Raw genomic sequence first — 21,266 nt, 5'->3', positions numbered from 1 at the left:
GAAGATTTTTGAGAGAAAAAGGAGGAGTTAAATAAAGAAGAAAGAGAAAAAGAAATAAAAGAAAGGAAAACAAGGTCAATGAAAAGTCAAAATAATGCAAGAGTAATTTTGTCCTAAAGGGGGTAAAGTGAGCAAAATTAAAGGTTAGGGGATAAACTGATAAATGGGATATTCTTTAAGGGGATAAAATGTGATTAACCCTAAAACTAATGGGCTTTTTCGCTTCTGATTCTTAAGGTCAAATTTGAAGACAATAGTATTATAAAAATAAAAAATAAAAACAATGGCTGAAACGCCCCCCAGATTTACAACCATCTCTTGAGCGCATGAAGATTGAGCCGCCCTCGCAATCTGTTCATGAAATCCAAAATCCGGCAGTACAAGCTCCCACTGCTAGCGAATCTCAAGTGTTTCATACCACACAGCAAACTGAACAAATTGTTAATCCGAGTATGCCCATGAAATCTGAGGCCGGTGTTAAGATTGAAAAAGAAGTGGATCCGGCTAAAGAGGAATCCAACTCATTACCTGCCGATGATAATGCAGGTTCTGGGAAGCCAAAAATTAAAGGAGTATCACTGACTGAATTGTTCACACCTGAGCAAGTTCGGCAGCATATAATAGGTCTCAGGCAGTGGGTTGGCCATGTAACGCCACAAACCATGTTTTTATTTCATTTATGGATTGCCATTTTAGCATAATTATCCAGTCAACTCCCATATAAACAAGCTGTTCTTTGGCATCTCAGTTTGCAGTTGAACGGAAGCAATTGAATAAGAGGATTGGGCATGGACGTAACATTGATTAGCACTATACTGCATTCTCTTCACTATCTATGCCTTCATTTTGATTTGATACTTGACGTCTTTGATCGTAGATAGTTAGGTTGTTTGAAGAGCATTGAGAGCATCAAAACGTCCTCCATGCAACCATGGTTAACTTGAAGAGTCTTGATACTTATTTATCTACGGATCAAGACTTAAAAGCTGTGAATTCTTGAAGATGGGGCCAACTTAATTGCTAAGAAAACGTATCATTTGAGAGTGAGGATAGGAAGTTAAGGTGAATTTGACTACTTTAACAGGCAGCTACAATTTTGACTTTTCATAATTAACGGTACGTCTCCTAGGGAAAGTCTGTACTTTCTGATGCTATGTTGGAGCCCTAAAATGACTGAAAGTCTTAGCTGTACAAACCTATAGTCAATCGCTGAAATTTTCTCCCACACACTTTTAAGCCCTGACAGGATATAGGTCTACTGCAAGTACATTTAGAATAAAGTTAAAATACATCAAATTATAACAGAAACAGTAGAAAATCTACAAATTTTATCAATTTCAGGATTTCCATGAATGTTATTATTCTTGTCTTTGCATTCTGTTTCAATGCTGATCTTGTTTGTGGTTGCTTTATGATCTAAAAATGATGCCACAAATGTTAGTTCATTATGTTGTGAGTTTAATATATTATGAGTTTACTCAAGTATTTCATCGAGTAGGTAATGTTAAACGAGCTTTCCTGTAGATGGACATCTATAGTTTCAAGAACTGAAACCAGTTAAATGTAGTGTTTGTATAAGTTGACTTTGGCACACGCAATAAAAACTTTGACAGAGGCTGGGCTGAATTGAATAAATTCATGTCGGTTTTCTGTGATATTAAGCTTTTATTCTGAAATATTTTTCTACAGGGAAAATGTTAGTATGGATATATTGGGGGACCTGGAAAGGAAATTGAAAAAGAAAACAAGCATGGGATTGAGGGAATACCTTGCGAATAGAATGTGAAATGATTGAACCTTGTCGAATCCTGCTACTGAGGAACAATTCTTTTCAAAGTTCATGTTTTAGTGGAATAATGTGAGATTCCATAAGCCTGTTTGAGCTTCTACCAGGTTATGAATTTACCACTACTCAATTGAGTTAAAGAATGTCATGAATAACTACAAGTTCTGTGCTGTGATAAATTAAACCAAAATGAAGTTATTAGTCACCTGCTTGGGGAAAATCATATCCTTTTTGCAAATGTACATGTGGAGTGAAGGCTGGGCTGCATAACTTATCTTATACTTATGATGCATTGAAATTGACATATAATCTTGTATTTCCAATAGGTCAAACCTTGTAGCATTCGTTTGACTAGTGTACAGGAATCCAAGTTTGGTTGCCATTTGGTTGATAACGAGAACATTGTGCTTTCTAGGATTTTTCTGGGAATAGAAACTTGTAGATATTATGAATGCACCCTTTTTTATCTGTATTTTACCTTTTCTTGTGCAGAGCAAAGCAAAAGCAGTAAAAAATCAAGCGATGGAACAATCAATGAGTGAAAATTCTTGTCAGTTATGTGCAGTTGAGAAGCTCACTTTTGAACCACCACCTATATATTGCACCCCATGTGGCGCTCGCATTAAAAGAAATGCAATGTACTGCACAATTGGAACTGGTGATACTCGGCATTACATCTGTATTCCTTGCTACAACGAGGCTCGTGGAGACACCATCATAGCCGATGGAACAGCTATCGCCAAAGCAAGGCATGAGAAGAAGAAATATGATGAGGAGACTGAAGAATGGATACATAACGTTTAGCTTTTTCTGCATTTTTGTGATTTTCTATTTTTTTTGTTTATCAGATGGTTCAATGATGTTGGATGTTATTTCACTTTTTTTTATAGTGGGTTCAATGTGACAAATGTGAAGCTTGGCAACACCAAATTTGTGCATTGTTTAATGGTAGAAGAAATGATGGTGGACAAGCCGAGTATACTTGCCTAAATTGCTATGTAGCAGAAGTTGAAAGAGGGGAGCGCAAGCCATTACCACAAAGTGCTGTCCTTGGAGCAAAAGATCTACCAAGAACCAGTTTGAGTGATCACATTGAGATGCGGTTAGCAAGGCGACTAAAACACGAAAGACAAGAGAGAGCAAGTGTTCAAGGAAAGAGTATTGATGAGGTGATACTTTAGACCCATTTCTTGATTTTTTTTCTCTCAAATGTTGATCGATGTTTTAGAGTTATTTTTCTTCTAATTATAAGTGCTCAAAAGTTTTGTTATAGCCTATAGCCCATCTATGCAATTCTATTCATTTCTTGGAATCTTGATGAGAAGTAACCAGTCTTTTGACTGTTTTATTCTCTTTTCCTGGATTAACCAGCTAACAAAGTTTCAAGTTCATATGCAATTAGAGGACTAGGATTTACTGGTTCTGGATTATTAAGCATACTCATTATAAGCTGTTTACAAGTTTAGATCTTAGTAACATCTGTGAAGGGGCCTTGTCTTATCTGTTTCAGCTTTTGTAGAGCTACTGAAAGAAGAGTGGTTGACAAAAATGCTGATTGCAATATTAAAAGCACGGATTTTGTAGTGACTTTCTTCGACACTGCCTGAAAAGGCATAATATAACAAATGAAGAAAGCTGCTGGCAACATCTGAAAACAGCTTTTAGTTTAAATGAAGCCATAATCTGCTGATATTATGCAGCTGAGTATGGTTTTTGGATTAGTGGCTTGTTGCTTCTCTTCTCAGATCTCTCCTGTCTGAATGCTGATTGTTATCTTCTGTTACTCCATATGGTGCTATTAGTGAAGTTTCTATATCGTATTTATTCCACATGGGAATCGTATCAAGTTTATCTTCATACCTTTTTTTATTTACAAAAAAGGATTTTGTTGTAGTACTTATTCTTCTATGATTGCTTAAACAAACTGAATATTTCCTTCTTTTGTCTTTGATATATTACTACTGATATCTTTATACATCTATTTCACTAGGTTCCTCGAGCAGAAGGACTTGTTGTAGGAGTAGTTTCATCTGTGGACAAAAAGTTGGATGTAAAGCCACAGTTTCTTGAGATTTTCCAAGAGGAAAACTATCCATTGGAATTTCCATACAAGTCCAAGGTACGCCGCCGTACAAGTTATGTGAAGGTTATGTTGTGAAGGTGGTTGGAGGTGTAATTTTTGAAAGTTATATCCTTAGATTCTAAATTTCAAAATTTCTGTGCAATGCAAGTTCACTGTTGTTATAAATTGCAGTTATCTTTTGTGCCTGGCCTAGGGAAACGTCTCATTCTTTTTCCATTCTATCAAGAGATTTTAGAGCTCTTATGTGTAGAGTTGACTCAAAATCCCAAACAGGTGGATCAAGTTGGTTGTTTTTTTGGTTGGGGATTCACACGTACACCTCTTCTGACAGTGTGGATCCCAATTTTTTGTTTGCCTCTTTTTGGTGCTAAGGGGTGTCTAGACACAGAGAAGAATGTTGTCAGTAATCAAGAATTATGATTTATGAGCAGAGACTCAAGAAGTTGGAGAGGTATTGTGAATAGGTCTATATCAGTAGGAGTAGCTCAGTTGTTATTCCTCAAATTTTCAGGGTGTGCCTGCACTTGAAATAAATGTTTTGCTGGATTGCTGAATAAATTTGTTTTTGTTGTGATCCAAATATCAGATTCTCTTTGCAAAAACTAACTGTCTCGGAACCCTTGATTTTCATCAGATTTCCATCTTGTATTGCTTCTTACTCAGATTCTCTTTGCAAAAACTAATTGTCTCGGAACCCTCGATTTTCGTCAGATTTCCATCTTGTATTGTTCTTACTTTTGGTACTCAACGCTAAAATCTGTGCTTCCAGGTATTACTCTTGTTCCAAAAGATTGAAGGGGTAGAAGTATGTTTATTTGGCATGTATGTTCAAGAATTCGGATCAGAATGCCAGCAACCAAATCATCGGCGTGTTTATCTTTCATATCTGGATACGATTAAATATTTCAGACCAGAGGTGACAACTGTGACTGGAGAAGCTCTCCGTACATTTGTGTACCATGAAATTTTGGTAAACTTTTTCATTTCTTTAATGTTTTATTCTGCCTTTTTTTTTCGGGTTAATCACCATACTAACAACTTTTACATAATGACCATTTGCCCCAGATCGGATACCTGGAATATTGCAAAAAAGCGGGGCTTTACAAGTTGTTATGTATGGGCTTGTCCTCCACTAAAGGATGAAGATTCTATCTTATATTGCCATCCAGAAATCCAGAAGATGCCAAAATCTGATAAACTTAGGGAATGGTGAGCTAAAAGACTAACAGTTTACAATACTTTCACGTCTAGCACCTAAAATATTTTAGTTCTCCACAACATAGATGTTTGATATGGTTTTGCTTTCTTGTTTCAGGTACTTATCAATGTTAAGAAAAGCTTCAAAGGAAAATATTGTTGTAGATCTTACTAATTTTTATGACCATTTCTTTGTATCTACGGGTGAGTGTAAAGCTAAGGTAATAGTTGCTCGGCTACCGTATTTTGATGGAGATTATTGGCCTGGGGCTGTGGAGGATATGATATACCAATTGCAACAAGAGGAGGATGGCAGAAAATACTATAAGAAGGGAACTATAAAAAAGACCACAACAAAGAGAGCTCTAAAATCATCCGGTCAGACTGATCTTTCTGGCAATCCATCAAGGGATCTGCTACTAATGCATAAAGTAATTTACTGCATCTGAACCTTTTTGGCTTTTGTTAATCCTCCTACCACAACAATACCAATCTTTTGCTCTGAATGTTGTTCTTTTTGTCAGCACTTATTTAAGTTTTTCAAGCGTCTTATGTTTTGTTTGGATTAGATGCAAAGATTCATTGCTTTCCCACCATAAAGTTTCTTTCTATATTCTTTTCCTTTACTTTTCTAATTGAATTGCCGGACAGCCAGTTGAACAGACTCTCTAATGGCAACAAAATGGGTAGGAGAGATGCAATTATTAGTTTATTGTTTTTGGAACTTCTTCTCACCAGCCTAAATGTTTTTCATGCCTAATTATGATCAATGACCTGATTTTCTCCTTGAATACTGTTTTACCACTTAATTTTTGTGCTGATCTTTTGGTTCTTGTGGGCTTTGCTTGTCATTGTAGCTTGGAGAAACTATATGTTCAATGACGGAGGATTTTATCATGGTTCACTTACAACACGCTTGCACTCACTGCTGCGTTCTAATGGTATCTGGAAACCGATGGGTCTGCAATCAATGCAAAAATTTTCAGCTCTGTGACAGGTATCTATATCGCTTTCCTTTTTGAAGTTTCTTAAGAGCTGCCAATTGTTCTTTTAATTAAACAGAAAGACAGATTAAGAGAGTTGAGAATTAGTCAAGCAATTTGAATAAGAGAGGAGAATTTGTTCCAAGAGGAAAGGAATGCATTAGAGAGGAATAAACGAACTTCATTCAAAAACATTTTTTTCCTGTTCAACTGAAGATTTCTGTTTTTCTTAATTCTTAATGGGACTGCATCAATCGAGTTGCCCTTCCATACAGGTCTTGGGGCTTGAACTTTAGAATTTTATGCATGGTTCTTGTGAATTTCAGAGGAAGAGAATAAATTCCCCATATTTTTATTCATCAATCGTAAGGGTATATATACAGGTATAGACATCCTATAATAGGAAGATATCCTATTACAATAAATCAGTCCTCTAATTCCTATAATTTAGGCTACAAACTAGCCTACATTTGTTAGCTATCTAATCCCTACAAATCAGCCTATATCAATCTGTGACAGCTATCTAATCCCTACAAATCAGCCTGCATATAATCTGTAACACTCCCCCTCAAGCTGGAGCATAGATATTAATCATGCCCAGCTTGTTACATAGATAATCAATCCGGACCCCGTTAAGAGCTTTTGTGAATATATCACCTAATTGTTCTCCAGTCTTCACATAACCTGTAGTGATCAAACCTTGTTGGATCTTTTCACGAACGAAATGACAATCAATCTCAATGTGTTTCGTTCGTTCATGAAAGACTGGATTGGAAGCAATGTGAAGTGCAGCTTGATTATCACACCATAGCTTGGCAGGTACTGAGACCTTAATTCCTACTTCACTAAGGAGCTGATATACCCATATGACTTCACACACAGACTTGGCCATAGCTCTATATTCAGCTTCCGCACTGGATCGTGAGACGACATTCTGTTTCTTACTCTTCCATGAGACCAAATTTCCCCCAACAAAAACACAATATCCTGAAGTAGATCTCCTATCTTCCTTACACCCTGCCCAATCTGAATCTGAAAAACATTCAATCCTAGTATGACCATGATTGCCATATAGGATTCCACGTCCAGGAGCACATTTTAAATAGTGCAAAACTTGTTCGACTGCTTTCCAATGGTCAACAGTTGGTGAGGACATATATTGGCTTAACACACTCACTGAATAAGCAATATCAGGATGTGTCACAGTAAGATAATTCAACTTTCCGATTAGTCTTCTGTACCTCTCAGGATCTGCACACAATTCACCTTCTTTGGTTAATTGTAAATTAGGAACCATTGGGGTACTACATGGTTTAGCACCCAAATTTCCCGACTCCGACAGTAAATCAAGTACATACTTTCTCTGTGATAGAAAGATTCCCTTCTTACTCGTGCTAACTTCAACTCCCAAGAAATACTTTAACATCCCCAAGTCTTTGGTATAGAACTGAGTATGAAGAAAGGACTTTAGAGACGAAATTCCGCTAGAGTCGCTACCTGTGATTACAATATCATCCACATATACAACTAACAGAATAATACCTCCATTAGAGTGTCTATAGAAAATAGAATGATCTGACTTGCTTTTCTGCATCCCAAATTTCTCAATAGCTTGGCTAAATTTTCCAAAACCAAGCCCGAGGACTCTGTTTCAAGCCATATAGAGATTTTTGCAGACGACGGACTTTCCCTTTCCCATGCCCCCCTTGAGCAACAAAATCAGGTGGTTGCTCCATATATACCTCCTCCTGAAGATCACCATGAAGAAAGGCATTCTTGATGTCTAACTGATGCAGAGGCCAGTCATAAGCTGCAGCAAGGGAGATAAACAACCTGACCGAAGCAAGTTTAGCAACAGGAGAAAAAGTATCATGATAATCCACCCCATAAATTTGAGCATATCCTTTAGCAACAAGTCGAGCTTTCAATCGAGAAATGGAGCCATCAGAATTCATTTTGACAGTAAACACCCATTTACATCCAATGGCTTGTTTACCTGCAGGTAAGGTAACCAAAGTCCATGTACCATTGACATCTAGAGCATTCATTTCCTCAATCATAGCAGTCCGCCATCCGGGATGAGCTAATGCCTCTCGAACAGTCTTAGGTACAGAAACAGTGTCTAGGGATGTAAGAAAAGCACAAGAAGAGGAAGACAAATGATGGTAGGAAACAACTGTAGAGATTGGATAAGTACATGCACGTTTACCTTTTCTGTGAGCAATAGGGAGATCAAGATCATCGTTGGCAGCCGGATCTGATGACAAAGAGACTGGTTCATCAGGACATGATTCTGGAGACTCAAGGACCAAGTCAGAACTGGGCTGATGTGCCCGACGTGAGTAGGTATATTTGATGGGAGGCTTAACCGGTGTAGAAGGAGGCGGACCCAAATTTGGTATGACACTATAGATTAACAAATCATCATCCTCCCCTGGACTCACAGAACTTGAAGAGCCTGAAGATGAAGATAAAGGTGTTTGTTCCAAAAAAGTAACATCAGCAGACACAAGATACTTACCAAGACTAGGACAATAACAACGATACCCTTTTTGCATGCGAGAATAACCCAGAAACATACACTTTAAGGACTTAGGATCAAGTTTTGTAACTTGAGGACGAACATCCCGAACAAAACAAGTACAACCGAATATCTTTGGTTCTATAGGAAACAACTGTTTATTTGGAAATAGAGTGTGGAAAGGAGTATTACCAGACAAAACAGAGGAAGGCATACGATTGATTAGAAAACAAGCAGTAGATAGAGCATCAGCCCAGAAACATTTAGGAACCTTCATTTGAAATAACAAAGCTCGAGCAGTTTCAAGAAGGTGTCTATTCTTTCTCTCGGCAACCCCATTTTGAGAATGGGTGTCAACACAAGAGGTCTGATGAAGAATACCCTGCTCAAGCTATGGTGTGATAATCAAGCTGCACTTCACATTGCTTCCAATCCAGTCTTTCATGAACGAACGAAACACATTGAGATTGATTGTCATTTCGTTCGTGAAAAGATCCAACAAGGTTTGATCACTACAGGTTATGTGAAGACTGGAGAACAATTAGGTGATATATTCACAAAAGCTCTTAACGGGGTCCGGATTGATTATCTATGTAACAAGCTGGGCATGATTAATATCTATGCTCCAGCTTGAGGGGGAGTGTTACAGATTATATGCAGGCTGATTTGTAGGGATTAGATAGCTGTCACAGATTGATATAGGCTGATTTGTAGGGATTAGATAGCTAACAAATGTAGGCTAGTTTGTAGCCTAAATTATAGGAATTAGAGGACTGATTTATTGTAATAGGATATCTTCCTATTATAGGATGTCTATACCTGTATATATACCCTTACGATTGGGCTAAATTATAGGGGAGGATGATGTGGGCTGAGTGGTTCCAGACCCAATAACACTGGATGTTGAACCATCGGCTAAAGTAACAGGAGTGATAGATTTATGTGGCTGAAAGTTAGAAAGTAAATTAGGATTACCTGTCATGTGATCAGTAGCACCAGAATCAATGACCCATTTTGGAGAAGAGGAAACAAGACATGCATTGGGTTTACCTGTCTCGACAGGAGCAGTAACATGACCAGATGGCTGTTTCACTGTTTCTTGAAACTGAGTCAATCTAGCATACTCATCCGCAGATATTGTAACATGCTTGTCAGAGGTCGCACAACTAGATGCAATATGGGCAGAGTGAGCCTTCTTATACTGCAGCTTCCGACAGTCTCGCTTGATATGACCTGGTTTATGACAGTAGTGACATACAATCTCTCCTTGCTCCTGTCCATGATTGCTAGTATTCTTATCAGAGTGGTTGGGCCCCGACCCCATGCTCGTACTGTTGCCATTACTCTTGTAGTGTTGTCTTCCTGAATCAGCTGTGGTAGTTCGGCTAAGAAGAACACTGTTAGGCTGAGTAGATAGAACAGGTAACGTATTCTCTGTACGGAGAACCCTTCGAAAAGAATCTTCTAGACTGGAAATTTCTGAACCGGAAAGAATTTGAGATTTAGCAGTCTCAAATTCAGACGGAAGACCGGCTAGAAAACTCATAACCGCCATCTTCTCTCGCTGATTTCGTTGTTCCTCCACATCACAACTGAAGGGAAGCAGCATATTGAGCTCTTCATATGTTTTCTTGAAGTCCATAAAATAACTGGTGAGAGACTTGTCTCCTTTATCTGCCCTGTAAAAATCCTTGCAAACATCATAGATACGAGAGAAATTTCCTGTTCCAGAATATAAGAACTGTAAATAGTTCATTAATTGTTTTACTGTCTTACAATGAGTAACCAGACCGACCATCTCACTATCAATAGAATTACGGATCTGTATATACAAGCGAGCATCCTCTCTCATCCAAGACAATTTAGAGTCATCCGTAGGTGGATCATCAGTCAGATGGCCATCCATAGAAATACTGAGCAGATATAATTCAATAGTATTGTTCCAATCAAGAAAATTAATTCCAGTTAACTTATGTTCCGTGATTTTTGAAACCAGCGGAACTATATCAGAAACAACTCCAGGCTTTTTGTCAGACATAATTGCTAAGAAAATTCAACAAGATAACAGATTACCCACAAGAAAAACCTGTTGTAGCCAAGTTCCACACCTAGATCGATGTTGACCCACAAACAGGTATGCAAATAGCGTCGAGAGACAGAGGAGAGGTGCTGGGTTCTGACCAATCGGTACTACGTACCTCCCTGAGTTGGCGGTGTCTATAAAGGAACCTCTAAAGCCTGTACCTTGAATATGGCAGCAGCTTCCCTCACACCCAACAACCCAGAAAAAAAAAATTTATGAACAAACCTTGCTCTGATACCATGTGAATTTCAGAGGAAGAGAATAAATTCCCCATATTTTTATTCATCAATCGTAAGGGTATATATACAGGTATAGACATCCTATAATAGGAAGATATCCTATTACAATAAATCAGTCCTCTAATTCCTATAATTTAGGCTACAAACTAGCCTACATTTGTTAGCTATCTAATCCCTACAAATCAGCCTATATCAATCTGTGACAGCTATCTAATCCCTACAAATCAGCCTGCATATAATCTGTAACAGTTCTAAAGCTGCATCACAAGTAAAACTTGTTCATGGAAACTTTATGGGATTCTTTCTTTTCAAATTGTGAATATGCCTTACTGCAATAATATTTTACCTTTGTCCACCCAATGGCAATAGGATTCTGCATATCCTGCTTGATTCCTGTAGATACCGACTTCTGATATGCAATCCTAAACAAATTTATTACAAGATCCTGTGCCTACTGATTTGCTATTGCTTTTGTTGACGTGTAAGTGCTGTTGCATTGTCGTTTTGAGGTTTGATTATGGTTACATAATGTCATCGTGAGGTTCTTGTGCCCTATTATGGAGCCATGTATAGTTACTGAAACCTATTATTGATGCAATAGCCATTGATTTTTAATCATGGTATTGATTATAAAATCTGTGGATACCTTCTGGTGCAACAGAATGAGATGTTTTAATTTTCTGTAGGTATTGCAAGCATCCCTTCCCCACCCGCCTCCCCCCCCCCCGGGGCACCACCCACTTTTGAGAATGGTGTCTTGATCAGGGTCTTCTTTTTCCTAAAAGTAAGTGTGATTTGGGCATGCCAAGTGTGATTTTGGCAATATCTAATTTGGACATGGTGATATATATTCCTTGGATCCTCTCAAATATTCAATTAGCAGCTAAACTTTTACTTTCTCATGTTCCTCCATCCTGTACATGTGTTTCTGGGGATTGTTTCAAGTTTAACAAATTATAAGTCCCTTCATGTTCATACTCCCAATTGTTATACACTCCTGTTTCAAGTTTAAAAAATTATAAGTCCCTTCTTGTTCATACTCCCAATTGTTATATACTCTTGTGCAGCAATTTGCAGGCTCAATAAGAGAACAGAAATAGGCATGTCAAAAGTTCAATTGACCTTTCTGGTTGTCCACTTCAAAGGCCTTAGTAATGTTATATCCCATATAGCTGTGTCTAGGAAATTGCACTTGTTGCTTTCAGTATAATTACAGACCTGTGGTGAGCCTGAATTGTATTTATAGTTTATTGGATGTCTTGTGTATTTAAGAAAGTATTTTAAGTAGATTAGTCATTTTTTGAATTTCAAGTCTCTTTCCTTGATAAAAAAAAGTGTGATCCTTGATATTTGTAATTACCAACTTCTTGTTTCGAGTGTTTTTGTCGAGTTACAGAATTATGTGAGGCATTTTAAACATTTCTGGGGGCCAAGCAGTCTTCTCTGGGAGGTTAGTCAAAGGAGAAAACAGTCTGAGAGAAGTGCTTTTTCCTTGGTTTGATCATCAAAGTTTTTAATTTCATGCACAAATAATCGACAACTTTTACCAGGCCTTTCAGCCACTAGTTCAACACTGGAATACCAAATGCACCTGAAATTCTGTAGGCACCATATGGAACTTGGTTCCATATGCTGCCCTACATTGTCATTTGTTATAGTAGAGAATCCTGATTCTTTCTAAGCATTTTCCTTCTGGGTGAGTATAAAAGGACCAGCTAGAAAAGGAGGATACAGAGATGGATGGTGATTGGAACTCCTCCTGTACACTTTAGAGAAGCATCCTGTATGGCTTGACCATAAATTGAGTGGTGGTTGTTGAAAATCTAGAATATCTTTTTCTATGTATATCCCATGATTTCTTCTATATCCCATGATTTCTGCTCTATTTTAGGATAGAATAATTTACTCCTAATATATTTTAGGATAGAATAAATTAGCTCCTAATTTTTAGGAAATTACAGATTTCATGGAATTGACAAAAGTCAAATTCCATTTGTATAAATGTTGTACAGAGTCTAGAACAAAAGATATGACAGAACAATTCAGTTTTTCTTTTTGTTCATGGTATCAGAGCTTTTGCTCTTGGGACCTCTTCTTGTCAGCCTTCATTGCTGAGTGCTTTCCTCTTTTCAAGTCTTTATTGCCAAGTGCAATTTCCAGCCTTCATTGCTGATTTTTTTTTTCATTAGGCCTTCATTGCCAATTTTTCTTTGAAACCTCCAACATGTCTGAAACTGAAACATCAGAAATCCACTCCAATACCAAATCAGAAAACACCTCAAATATTCCACAAACAGGGGATTTGCAGAGTATCCAGGCAGCCTACAGGCTCAACGGAAAAAACTATTTGAAGTGGTCACAATTTGTTCAAACATTTCTCAAAGGAAAGGGCAAAATCAGCCACTTGCTTGGAACTGGACCGAAAAAGGGAGATCCTAAATTCGCTGCTTGGGATGAAGAGGATTCTATGGTCATGTCATGGCTGTGGAACTCCATGTTACCTGAAATAAGCGATACTTGCATGTTCCTACCAACAGCTCAAGATATATGGACTATTCGACAGACCTATTCAAAGGCAGGAGATGCTGCCCTAATCTATGAGATCAAAACAAAGATCTCAGCCACTAAACAGGGCAACCTTTCTGTTACTCAATATGCCAATCTTCTGCAAAATCTATGGCAGGAACTGGACCAATATCGGTGTGTTCAGATGTTGTGTAGTGAAGATGCAGCCACCTTGAAAAACTTTATCGAAAAGGATAGAGTTTATGACTTCCTTGCAGGTCTGAATGTGGAATTTGATCAGGTCAGAGTCCAGATATTGGAGAAGGAAAGATTATCATCTCTGAATGAGACAATATCATTGATTCGAGCTGAAGAGAATAGGCGAGAAGTCATGTTCGAGCCTAAAACATTAGAAGGCTCAGCAATGATTTCTACAAAGTCAAATAAAGACACAATTTGGTGCACGTACTGCAAAAAATCACGCCATACGCGAGATGATTGCTTCAAACTCCATGGGAAGGAACAAGTCCTTAGTTGTAAAGGAGGATTCAAAGGGGGAAAAGCCCACTTAACTGCTGGAGAAGACCAAACACAAGAAAAATCCAACCAGGCTGGTATGGGAGAATTCAAGAAAGAAGAAATCGAAAAGCTAAGAAACCTCCTAAATTCCCTTGAAAAGTCCTCTAGTACGTGTTCATTGGCTCAATCAGGTAAGTACCTTAACTCTTATGCTTTAAGTGCCTCAAGCATGTCTTCTCTAGGCTCTTGGGTCATCGACTCAGGAGCTACTGACCATATGACTCACAGCCCAATCAGATTTAGAACATACAACCCATGTCCTGGAAATAGAAAAATTACTGTTGCGGATGGATGTCCTATAACTGTTGCAGGCCAAGGGACAGTAAATCTATCAAATTCTTTGTCCCTAAATAATGTGTTGCATGTCCCAAAATTGTCCTCCAATCTCATATCCATCCATCAAATTACCAAAGATCTGTACTGTAGAGTAATTTTCTATTCTACTCACTGTGTTTTTCAGGATTTGGTTACGGGGAGGACGATTGGACTTGCTAAGGTGAATGATGGGCTTTATTACCTTGAGGAGATGAGTGGCAACAAGAAGAACAAAAATCAGTTATCCCTCACCTGCTTCTCAAATAATAAATCTGAAATTTGGCTTCATCATTTCTGTCTTGGTCATCCATCTTTTATTTTACTTAAAAGCATGTTTCCTTCACTTTTCAAGAATGAAGATGTTAGTAGTTTTCATTGTGATACATGTGAAATTGCTAAACATCATAGACAATCATTTCCATTGAGTAATACAAGATCTACTAGACCTTTCTCTTTGATACATATTGATATTTGGGGGCCTTGTAGAATTTCTAGTATTTCTGGAGAAAAAAGGTTTGTCACATTCATTGATGATTGTACTAGAACTACTTGGTTATTTCTTATGAAAGAAAAATCAGAAGTAAGCAGTATTTTTCCAATGTTTCATAAAATGATTTGTACACAATTTGGAAGTTTGATTAAAAGAGTAAGATCTGATAATGCAAGAGACTATTTTAATCAAATTCTCTCATCTTTTTTCCAAAAAGAGGGTATAATACATGAGTCATCTTGTGTAGATACACCCCAACAAAATGGGATTGTTGAACGAAAAAATAGACATTTACTTAATGTGACTCGAGCAATTTTGTTTCAACATAAAGTTCCAAAAACTTTTTGGGGGGAGGCTGTTTTAACTGCTGCACATTTGATAAATAGAGTACCTTCAAAAGTACTAAATAATCAAAGTCCCATTGCTGCTCTTTCTGTTTTTTACCCTGATTTTAATGTCTCTTGCACATTGTCACTAAAAGTGTTTGGTTGTGTTGCTTTTGTACATGTTCATGCACACCAAAGAGGGAAACTTGATCCAAGAGCTTTAAAATGTATTTGTGTGGGATACTCAAACACAAAGAAAGGATATAAGTGTTATCATCCACCTTCAAAAAATTTTTTTACCTCCATGGATGTCACATTTGTTGAAAATGAACCTTACTCTCAAAGTAACAATCCTCATCCCCAGGGGGAGAGTTCTTGGGAAGATAAGGAATTTCTCCTTGATCTTCAAAGTCCTACACTAAACTTAAAGTCTTTCAAGCCTGACCATACACCAAATTCTAAAGGAGAACATACTAGCAGTGAACCTGAACCTGAATTTGAAGTTGAACATGCCAGTAAAGAAATTGAACCAGATCTTGGAGCTAAGGGAAAATCTGGTTTAAATCCAACTACACCACTCAAGGTCTACTCAAGGAAGAAAGTTCATATTTCTAAACCTGTGCAAATCCAAGAATCCGAACCACAATCAGGTACTGAAAATTCTGTTCCTTTGTGTGTTCAATCTGACTCTGCTCCTTGTGAATTTAATGATTTAGACCTGCCTATTGCTGTTCGAAAAGGAACACGAGAATGCACTAAGCATCCCATCTCAAATTTCGTGTCTTTCCATAAACTCTCTCCACAACATAAAACTTTCCTTACCACCATCAACTTCATTTCAATCCCACAAACACTACAAGAGGCACTTAGAAATAAGAACTGGTTACATGCTATGAAAGAGGAGATGAATGCCCTAGAGAGAAATAAGACTTGGAAAATTGTAAACCTGCCTAAAGGAAAGAAAACAGTGGGGTGTAAATGGGTGTTTACTTTGAAATATAGAGCTGATGGTTCATTAGAAAGGCATAAAGCTCGGTTGGTCGCAAAAGGATATACACAGACATATGGGATAGATTACCAAGAGAACTTTGCACCCGTTGCAAAAATGAATACTGTGCGTGTTCTTTTGTCTTTAGCCACTAACTTTGGTTGGTGTTTACAGCAATTTGATGTTAAGAATGCGTTCTTACATGGGGATTTAGAAGAAGAGGTGTACATGAAACCTCCACCGGGTTTCAATGAAATGTTTTTTGAAAAGAAAGTGTGCAGGTTAAAGAAAGCTTTATATGGATTAAAACAATCACCAAGGGCTTGGTTCGGAAGATTTACTAAAGTGATGCTAGCAATGCAATACAAACAAAGTCAAGGAGATCATACTTTGTTCATAAAACATTCAAAAGGAGGTGTTACAGCTCTACTTGTATATGTAGATGACATCATCATCACCGGGAATGATCCAATTGAAAGAGAAACACTCAAAAAGTGCTTAGCAAAGGAGTTTGAAATTAAAGAACTAGGGAGGCTGAAGTATTTTTTAGGCATTGAGGTGGCATACTCAAGTAAAGGCATCTTTGTTTCCCAACAAAAGTATGTCTTAGACTTGCTTGAAGAAACAGGCAATCTTGGATGCAAGGCAGCAAGCACACCCATTGAGCCTAACTTGAGATTGAATGAAGAGAAGGATGATAGCACAGTAGATAAGCGAAGATATCAGCGGTTGGTTGGGAAATTGATATACTTGTCCCATACAAGGCCGGACATAGCATTTGCTGTAAGTGTAGTAAGCCAATTTATGCATGATCCAAGAGAGAAACACTTGCAGGCTGTTAATAGAATTCTATCCTACCTCAAAGGGACACCGGGTAGAGGAATTTTGTTCAAGAAAAATAAAGGATTGCTCATAGAGGCATACACTGATGCTGATTATGCAGGTTCTGTTGTAGATCGTAAATCAACTTCAGGATATTGTATATTTCTTGGTGGGAACCTAGTGACATGGAGGAGTAAGAAGCAATCGGTTGTTGCAAGATCAAGTGCTGAAGCAGAGTTTAGAGCTATGGCTCATGGAGTTTGTGAATTGCTATGGCTCAAAATAATCCTTGATGATCTTAAAATCAAGTGGGAAGGACCTATGAAACTCTATTGTGACAACAAGTCTGCCATCAACATTGCACACAATCCAGTGCAACATGATCGCACAAAGCACATCGAAGTTGATAGACATTTTATTAAAGAAAAGCTGGACAGTGGCATGATTTGCACTCCATATGTAGCATCAAATAATCAATTGGCAGATGTCTTAACTAAGGGAATGCCAACTTCCAACTTTGAAGACATTACATGCAAGATGGGAATGGAAAATATCTATTCACCATCTTGAGGGGGAGTGTTGAAAATCTAGAATATCTTTTTCTATGTATATCCCATGATTTCTGCTCTATTTTAGGATAGAATAATTTACTCCTAATGTATTTTAGGATAGAATAAATTAGCTCTTAATTTTTAGGAAATTACAGATTTCATGGAATTGACAAAAGTCAAATTCCATTTTTATAAATGTTGTACAGAGTCTAGAACAAAAGATATGACAGAACAATTCAGTTTTTCTTTTTGTTCAGTGGTTGTAATTAAAGCTTTCCTTTTTCCCCTGGGCAACAAATTCTGCAATGAGTTAGGGGTATAGTTGAAGAAGAGAGACAGAAAATCCTATCAAATTGAAAAACTACATATCTGTTTGTGATTATAGTCAAACTTTCATGGTAAGTTTTTACTCTGGAGATTAATCTGAATCAGCCTGTATAAAAGTGCTATTTTTGGGTTACAAGTCATTTTAACAATGTCTAATTGATGGCAGGTATATTGTGATCTTTTGTCTTAATTAGTCTATGAACTGGTTTATACTGAACATAGCATTGATAATACAGGTGTTATGAAGCTGAGCAAAAACTTGAAGACAGAGAGAGACATCCTATCAACCAGAAAGACAAGCATGCTCTTTATCGAGTAAGTTCTTCAATGAGGTGCTACATAGTAAGGACATCCTGTTGCCATACTATTATTTCATTTTTCCTTTAGCAGTCCTAACATGGAAGAGATTGATAAAATTTTCAGGTTGAAATCAATGATGTACCAGTAGATACCAAAGATAAAGATGAAATCCTTGAGAGTGAGTTCTTTGACACCAGGCAGGCATGTCTGAGTCTCTGTCAAGGAAATCATTATCAGTATGATACCCTCCGCCATGCTAAATATTCATCCATGATGGTTCTTTACCATCTTAACAATCCAACTGCCCCAGCATTCGTGACGACATGCAATATATGCTATCTGGATATTGAAGCTGGTCAAGGCTGGCGCTGCGAAACTTGCCCAGAATATGATGTATGCAATTCATGTTACCAAAAAGATGGTGGGATTGATCATCCTCATAAGTTGACCAATCATCCCTCCATGGCTGAATGTGACGCACAAAACAAAGGAGCAAGACAAATGCGAGTCTTACAGGTATTTGTTCCTTTTCCTAATTCAAGATTTTCAGCACTTGATATTTACATTCTTTTGATTCATTTTTCAGCCTCCTGGTTGAGGGATGTTTATAGTTCTTTGAAAATTGACTTCTTTTTTGGTTACTTTCAGTCTTGAGTTTTTTTTTCTTCTGGTGTATGGTGGGCATTGAAATATGTCACACCTGACAGTCTGGCAAGCATAAAGCTTGGATTTTGAGAAATCAGTGCAGAGGATTTTTGTTAATCAATGCAAAGTGATTGAACAATGTTAAATATCCATTTCAGAAAAGTTACGAGTCACTGCCATGCATGTGTTGTTTGTATTAATACTTTTGCTTTATTTGTCTGTGCTGTGACTGTGTCTCTGAATTGTAGGTGTTATCATTTAGCAAAATTATAAGCTCACGAGCATTTCATGCTGCGAGTATGCAAGTCTGATTAAGTTTGTCAGAGCATCTTCTAGCTCAATAAGCTTTTTTAAATAGGTTAGGGAATTTTAAGGTCTTGTTTCTTTGGTTCTTTTGAATGTGACAGTGTGCTTATGATGAGTTGTAAATGCTTTAAGAATTTCTTTCTGTTCAGTATTTAGAATGGCTTAGCATGACATATGTTTTGCTTAATTGGAAGTGTCTTTGAAAAACTTTTTAAAGGCATCTTTTGATTGTCATAGGATATGCATAATATGTGCTGATGCTTATCAATCAGTTAATAGGATTTGTGGCTGGTAGACTTGTACTGTATATTTTACATGCTATGGTGCCTATTTTCTGTTAAAATTTGTCCTGCATTTGTGACATGCCACAAATTCTGCTGCATTAATAAATGAGGAACCTATAAGGCCTGAGGGCTGCTGTCCATGTTATTTTGTTTTCTCCCTATTTAGGGAACTAGATGTTGTCTAAAGCTGTGCATCAATTTCACAGATGCACTGGAAAGGTATTTTTTATTGACTAAACAATCAAGAGATTCAAGACCATGTCACGCATCAACTTGAAGACCTGTCATGCAAAAGGCATCCTTGCCTCCTCACCTTCATTATTTTTACCTTTTTGTTTAGATGGACTGGCAGTTAGGGCTGTAAAGGAATTGAATCGAAGTTCAATTCTCAAACTCTCTACAAGCTTGAAAGTCAAGCTTGAGTTCGATTCGATTTAATATTCGATGGGCTCAAGTTCGATTGGAGAGCTCAAAACTTTATTTTAATTTTTTAATTTTTAATTTTATCAATAATACGTATATAATATCTATAGAAAAGAATAGTAAATGTATAATCTTATAGGAAATGTTAATAAATAAATATAAAATGTAAGAAAGTATTCGAGCCTAATCGAACCTTAACAAGCTGAATATATGCAAGCTTGAATTCGAATTGATACTTTAATCAATTCAAAAGCTTGTTCGAATTCGAGTTCAAACTCGTTCAAAATCAAATTAGTCTTTAATGAATTGAGTCTGAACTGTTCATTAAGGGGCTCGGTTTGTTTACAGCCCTACTGGGAGTTGCCTGAATGAATAAAATGGTGAATATAGTCATTGATCACTACAACCGCCCATGTGCTTTGTAAATTATTTGTCCAAATTTTTTATTAATTTATTAAGCTACAATAAGGATGCTTGGTTCCACAAGAGCTTGTCGTATATAGGTGGTGGTCACTTGATTACAAAAAATATTATCATCTTAAGCTGTTTGGTGAGTCTAATATGATTGGGCTACTGGTTTTTGCAGCTTCGTAAAATGCTTGACCTTCTGGTGCATGCTTCTCAATGCTGTTCTCCATAATGTCAATACCTGAATTGCCGCAAGGTTAAGGGTCTTTTCCGCCATGGAATACAGTGCAAAACACGTACCTCTGGAGGCTGTCTTCTCTGTAAGAGAATGTGGTATCTCCATCAACTGCACGCCCCCCGTTGCAGGTTTGTTTTCAAATGTTCCCCCATTGTTAAGGATTTCATTCTGGTTGCCATTAAGAGAAAAATCTCTCCGTGGTTTAGCTGTATGTTTACACATGCCTGGGTAATGATGCAGAGATTTGAAGGAGCACTTGAGAAGGCTACAACAGCAGTCTGATTCCCGACACAGAGCTGCTGTGATGGAAATGATGAGACAGCGTGCTGCAGAGGTTGCTGGTAATGCTGGATGAGCAAGTTATACATAATGGATGGATACTTTGAAGAAATACTTCTAAGAGCAAGGTAGATTAATTACGCATCTTAAAGAGCTTATTCTGTGGGTTGTTGATAAATTAACTGGACAAAGCTCCCAAGGCGAAAGAACTTATAGGAGGTCGACTGGGCATATAATTCTTTCATACATACCTCTCTGAAAATTGTGTTGGGAGATTGGAGTATCTTTTTCTCCACTCTTTTGTTTCATCTCTTCCCTAACCCTATTTTCTGGGTGAACTTTGATCTTTAAATGTCTGTAGATGGGCTTTGTTGCTTCTTTCTTTTTGTGTTTCTTTAATATAAAGGTTGGAAGACGCTAAAGCCTACGGCTGTTGCCTGTGGCTTCTGTTTACAACCCTTTGGAATTGGAGGTAAAGTAAATTCTTCATAGGCAATTTATTTTTTCTTTAGAGTTGCAAAGGAGTAAATGACTGAACGTGCATGCGCAGGTGTGACCACGTTAGGAACATAAAATATGTTCGCTGTT

General features: G+C 37.5%; 1 pseudogene; it reads left to right on the top strand.

Moving 5' to 3' along the window:
* Nucleotides 1-273: 273 nt before the first annotated feature.
* Nucleotides 274-21,030, top strand: LOC113718145 (histone acetyltransferase HAC1-like; annotated as a pseudogene).
* The last annotated feature ends 236 nt before the right edge of the window (nucleotides 21,031-21,266 follow it).

This window comes from Coffea arabica, chromosome 11e, assembly GCF_036785885.1.
Source record: "Coffea arabica cultivar ET-39 chromosome 11e, Coffea Arabica ET-39 HiFi, whole genome shotgun sequence".
Classification (NCBI taxonomy): Eukaryota; Viridiplantae; Streptophyta; class Magnoliopsida; order Gentianales; family Rubiaceae; genus Coffea; species Coffea arabica.
Note: the sequence above shows the minus strand (reverse complement) of the source record. Positions and strands in the feature narration are given on the sequence as shown.